The 6,365-nt window shown below is 33.4% G+C and overlaps 1 long non-coding RNA gene across 1 annotated transcript; it reads right to left on the minus strand.

Moving 5' to 3' along the window:
* Window positions 1-639: 639 nt before the first annotated feature.
* Window positions 640-1,168, minus strand: LOC130228569 (uncharacterized). The gene is made up of 2 exons (XR_008837779.1): window positions 1,100-1,168; window positions 640-1,001 (listed from the first exon to the last, which is right to left on the minus strand). It is a non-coding gene; the product is annotated as an uncharacterized LOC130228569 (long non-coding RNA).
* Window positions 1,169-6,365: the final 5,197 nt, after the last annotated feature.

Consider the following 6,365-nt stretch of genomic DNA (forward strand, 5'->3'; position numbering starts at 1 on the left):
TTAGTTGGCATGTAGATGCAAGGTAACTAAAATTCAACAAGCAGACCATCAAAATAAAGTGACCAAGATAACAGGCAGCAGAATAAAACAACAGTGGTGACAATTATTTCTCCCCTTGTTAGTCTGAAGTTTTTTTTTAATCAAGTCAGATACTATAGTATTACATATTCTTACTTACGGTATGTAGGATTTTTGCTCTTCTACTTATCGCTTTACTACAATAAATATATATCCAATTACACTATAGGGCTGTTGAATGCTTGATTTTGATTGGCTGATTCTAAGGTGTGCAGTTATTTTCAGATAAACACACAGCTTAAGTTTTCCAGGTCATGACTGCATTGAAGTTCTATTACGGCAAATAATTTAAATGATTTCAAAACACTTCACAGCCTATTAAAGAATCAAATAACCAAAACAAAAGGCATTGAATGAGATGCTTAAGAAACGTTTTCTTTAGATGTGGTAAAAAATTGACTCTATTGCATTATTAGAAATCCACTCCTCTTCACCTCATGTGTGTGCATTTTTATTCTGATAATTCAAATACCATTGTCAATTATTCTCTAAGACATGCTAATATTATCTCCCAGATTTCATAGCATTTTTTAGTATTTTAAAAACAGTAAATGAGACATATTTGTAATCAGGACATATTTTATTTCATAATTTGCAAACTAATGAAAAAATATAATTCAATTCAATTAACTTTGAGCACCTAAAATGTTTTTAATGGTGTGGTTATTTTGTAGTTTCATTCTATTTACAATAGTAGCAATTTGGTGCTAACATGACTTCCCAATAATGTCTCCATTGTATTAATGTTGTTCATGCAGGCTAAAGCTCAGTTATCTATTTGCATGCACCTATTAACATTAGAAGAGTTTACAGCTTGTTTTAGTTTAAAGTTCTTAATATCAATGAGCAACAATTTCTCCTCTGTGATTTCAGAAAGTATGTAATTCAGACATTGTCTTAATTTGTGTTCTACGTCATCTGACCTGTGTGGAAAAAAAAAAGAATCTGAATTCAGTTAACTCTTGCAAATGACAAATGCAATTGTATCCCAATAATCTCATGTCTATGATGTGATACTCACGCTCCAGGTTTTTCATTCCACTTCTTTAAGCATCTCCTTCTTCATTTAAATCTCTCATTCTGTTCTGATAAAAGAGAGATTTAATGCGCCTCTTAATATGAATCAAACAGGTTTATATTAAGTTGTTTCATTAGGATAGATCATCACAACAAAAGGTGAAAGTTTCTTACCTTCCTCAAAAGTATAATATATAAACAGCAAAGACGACAACAATCACGATGATAAGTTTATAAATAATCCCTTGTTTCTGCAAGAACACTTATATTAATATTATTATAATTACATTAATCTTTTACACAGAACATGGAACAGTAACATAAAATGACTCAAATAATATCAGTTCAGTACTTTTTGAAGTTAAAATATATTAGACAAAATGAATTTTTACTCATCTTTGAGCTTGAAATAAATGATACCTGATGCTTGAAACGCATAACAATTTTGTTCAGTGCATCATCATTTATGTTGCACCGTAACAACCCTGTGTCATTGAAAAGGCAGTCCACCGTAAGTGTGTCATTCCGCTTTACAACTCTGCTGCTGTCTGGTACAACTCTCTCAGGGTCAAAAGTGTGATGCAGGACTAAGACAATAGCTGGCTTGAATGCTGTTTCAAATAAAGACACAATATGATGGTCAGTGGTGTTTCAGTACATTAACATCTTCTTCAACCGTAACTTCTGTCTGTTACCTGACAAGTCATTAAGTTTTTTCAGAGCAGCATCAATGTCAGTTCCTGCCCGTGAAGTAATGGGGCATAAAACCAAAATCACATCACACATGTTCACACTGTACACCTGCTCCAGGTTGGGTCTTTGCTGCTGGAGATGACTTAAGATCTGCATCCGTAAGTTGCCGGACCTGCCCGACTCAATTACATAGTAGTATTTTCCTGTCAGCCAAAAAACAACAACAATAATGCTATTTTATTAGCAAACATTTTATGCCTTACACTACTAATAATGAGAATTATAAATTGCAACTAACGCTTGAATTTTTTTCTGTATTAGATAAATAGTGTGTTTCTGGGTTAGGGCACAAGCATAGATTAAAAATAAATTTATTTTATTTTATTTTTTTGTAAAGTACAATAATATTTCAAAGTCTCACCATGAATGGCTTGGAGCTGGCTCATTTTCCCTCTTTCTCCTTCTCGTCTTTTGTAGTAAGCTGCTGATTAGTGTCACCCTGAAATAGTAAATGTAAATACACACTTACTTATTGCTGCTGGATTCTACATTTTAATTAAGTAGTCAGAGCAATTAAAATAATAAGAGTAATAAAAAGATTTAAAGTGAAAAATCTCACAGTCACACTTATTTCTGAGGTTGGATTTTTGATATTTTGATATTGGATTTAGCAAATATGAATCATTCTTTTTTTTATAATATAATAATAATGTTAAAAATGGGTCTAAAATTTTTTATGGAATTTGACATTTATTGCAAAGTTACATTATTACATTTTACTCAGAATATTATTATATTAATTTAAACTCATTTAAATTATTATTATTTATCTCATTTGTATTATTTGTTTATTTTACTCTTTTTATTTGAATAAAAATCTTTTATAAATGTTTTACTTTTAATTACGTTTTCATAAGCTAATCAATTGATTCTTTAGTGCAGTTTTGTTTATTACTCATTGTAATACCTTTAAAATCACTTTCACTTTCAATCTCGTTGAAAAAGTCGAATTTGTTAAGCCTGAAAGCTGTATAGGGATTGCACAAATACTCAGCCCTGTAGTCATGTATCCTTAGCTCTATTCCCCTAAGAAACTAATAGAAACTATATTATTGAAACTTTATAACTTGACCGTTTTTGATTTATTCTCATTTTGACAGGAGTTGTCAACGCCTTCGGTGCACTATATAATATTTTCAAGGTTCATTGAGCATTACGTTCAATCATCTCAAAACAAAATAAGCATACTACATATTCTCAAACACATCCGTACACATCTACTTACTGTTCCTGCTGCTTTCTGTCCGTCTCAGATGTAATAATCCTTTCACTTTCATTGTTGCTCTTTATACTACTGCAGCATACAACTGGCCAATAAAGGGCGCCGGGTCGTTGCCTTTCCCCCACACAAATAAAATACTATTTGAACAAATTAATGCAACAACAAAAAAGCACTAGGCTACTCCTGATAACTTTCATTACTTAAGTTTATGATCTGGTTTGGCGCAATGTCATCTGGCCATTATTAAACCTTATAAAAGCAGCAAGTTTTCCATTTTGAATTTTTTGAACTAACATATGCAAGGCAACGTGAATCATAAAAACACACGTGCAAATGGGCACCCAATACACTAATTACATCGATATTTAGTAGAGTATTTTGCTGAAAGAACAGCCTAGAAGCTTGCTAAGTCACTGGTTACAGTCCAGGGGTCGCTGCAGCTATTTTGGACCGTTCTCGCTTGCAAAATCTCTCCTGTTCAGTTAGGTTTAATGGCCACTGGGTGACAGCTCTCTTCAATCTATCTGTATTTGCTTTTTTCTTTAATTTTTTTCTTTTAATTTCTTTTATTTAATTAAAATTTTCGTTGTTCTTTCTGGAATGTTGACATGTAACAAAAGTATAACATTAGCTACAATAATTGTACATGGTCCCACATTTTATAGTCTCAGAACACAAGACAAGCTAAAAAAAATTAGTCTATTCATGTTGAGAGCTTACAGTGACATATGTGCAAAATTCTTCCCAGAGGGACATGTCGACTGCTTTTCTCTAACACTATTTGCTTCATAAGATTCTGTTTGAATCATTGCACCAGTCCACCCTTTTAATTCTGGGACTTATATATTTCAGAGCCATACCAATAACTTAAGACACCCATAACCTTTTTTCCCATAATGGTTTAACAAAAATGTATATTGTTTCCTACTGCCATTTCCAACATAAAGTCTTTCATTAGTTTTAACCATAGACTGGTTTCGTTCTATGGAGTCTTACTGACGTGGCCATATTTGTGAATCAATTCTTATATTGAGAGAACGTCCCACTTGCTTCTTTATATTTACCACACCCTGATCCATGAATTTAAGAATATGACTGTAAGGTAGACAGTTTGACAAAAAAAAAGATGATAGAAGAAGATGGTCATAAAGATATCGGTAACACTTTATTTTGATGGCCCATTTGAGTATTAGTAGACTGTCTGCTTATTATCTGTTGATACTGCTCCTTCAACAGACATTGAACTGACTAATAAGAAACTTTGCAAGTACATGTCAACTTACACTAACCCTAACCCCAACCTAACAGTCTACTTATAATCAGTGTTGGGAGTAATGCGTTACAAAAGTAATGTATTACAGTAATGTATTACATTTTCCTGTAACGCAGTAGTGTAAGGCATTACTTATACATTTTCAGTAATATTTTACTCGGTACATGTTCAGTAACGCGTGCGTTACAACAAACTTTTCGCCCGCAAGACATTACCAAATAAAAAATACCGCAAGTAAGTTCTATTTTCTGTTCGTGGTTAGTGAATATATGCGCGTGTTGTCATTAATATGCATCTGGCTATTGGAACTTTTTTACTTTGAACGCGGAATGATTTCAGCCTCTGAGCTCGAGGTCCGAGGCTATTGGCTCAGCCCGGTTCACAGTAAGGTCAAGCCCTGACGTGCAGCGGAAGAGTGGCAAAATAGATGAGCAGAAGACAGTACATTCGCGAGATGGACGTATGTGCATATGGTGTTATTTCACTGACAACAGTCGTAAGCGCAGTTTTACAAGAGCGCATTCATGTAATTCTCTGTTCGTGGACAACTCGACCGCAATTTTTTTTTCGCGGTCGCATGCACTCAAAACACGGCTGCTCACGTGCGAATGATCTGCTCTGGCTCCGTCAGATGATGCAGACTCACATTTTGTGCCTCATGTTTCCTCTTCTTTTCGTGCTTTTGCTCTCCAGAGATCCTCCTGTTCAATTGGTTATCCCAAGAATGTTGATATGGTTTATATATTGCTACAGTATTTATTAGCAATACACGAAACCCTAAAAGGTTATGATAAATTCTATAATAAATACTTGTGTTTTTGAGTGTTAGATATACTGCCTATGTTTTAGGCTAGTATTATTTACAATTTGTTAATGAATGCTTCAGAATACTGTAGTATTAAAAATAGTGAACTGATAAAATGAAATACAAAGTGTAGTTTTACTACAGTAAAGTGTGGTGAATTGTAGTATAGTATACCCTATATTGTAAAAAAAAAAACTACAGCACTGGGTAATTTGTTTATATTACGCTTGTGTTACCATAGCAACTAGTATTAGCACAACTGATTAATTGAAGTACTTTACTGTAGAACTGTTCAAAACACTGTACATGACAGGGAAAATGTCCTCCACAATCTCATCAGCAATGTGGAAGACAACAGAGACGTGTTCAATTTATTTTAGTTGCCATGATAAAATGGGATTGATAGTGAGATTTATTTGAGGAGTGAATAGTTCAGTAGGCTATAATACCTCATCAAGTTTTCCTCTATTTTTATCGGTTACATTTCTGCTTGCATTCGTTATATTTTTGTTTAAATGTTGTTTTATTTGATTAGTATGGTGCACCTTTTGGATGTTTAATAAATGTTTTTTAAAAATGTATTCTTTGCATTCAACTTCTTTTCTCTGTGTCTTAAGTGTTTGAAATTGGAAATATTTCATCATATAACAAACAACAAAAAAGGTTATGGTGGATTAGATTAAAAAATTTATATGTAAGTCTATTTTAGTATTTTGGTTATTGTTAATAAATAGTGTACAAATATAAATTATATCAAAAAGCATGAAAGGAAGAGGGAACACAAGACACAAATTGTGAGTCTGCATATAATCTCACTGAGCGAGTAGTGTACTGTGAGCGCACAAGAAATTTTGTGCGTGAGCAGTGCATATTTGAGAGAGCATGAGAAAACTTGCACACGAGCAGCGTATATTTGAGAGCTCACAAGCAGTTTTGTCCACAAAGGAAATCGGTGCACGAGCATTATATTGAGAAAGCTATGTTCATCATGCTCACTTTGTGCATGACAGTTTTGTGTTGTGAACCTGAATTTAAAGTGAATAGAATAATGGCAAGATTAAGAAAAAAATGCATCTCGTCATGGCATTGGAGTTTACATATAGGCCTGTTGTGTCTAATATGAAAATAGCCAAGCTATTCACAGATATTGCCAGATAATCACTTTACCTTTACCATACTTTCAACAGACTTTGATCATTTGTGATTGTGGCTCTTAT

The sequence above is a fragment of the Danio aesculapii genome, chromosome 5, assembly GCF_903798145.1.
Source record: "Danio aesculapii chromosome 5, fDanAes4.1, whole genome shotgun sequence".
NCBI classification, from domain to species: domain Eukaryota; kingdom Metazoa; phylum Chordata; class Actinopteri; order Cypriniformes; family Danionidae; genus Danio; species Danio aesculapii.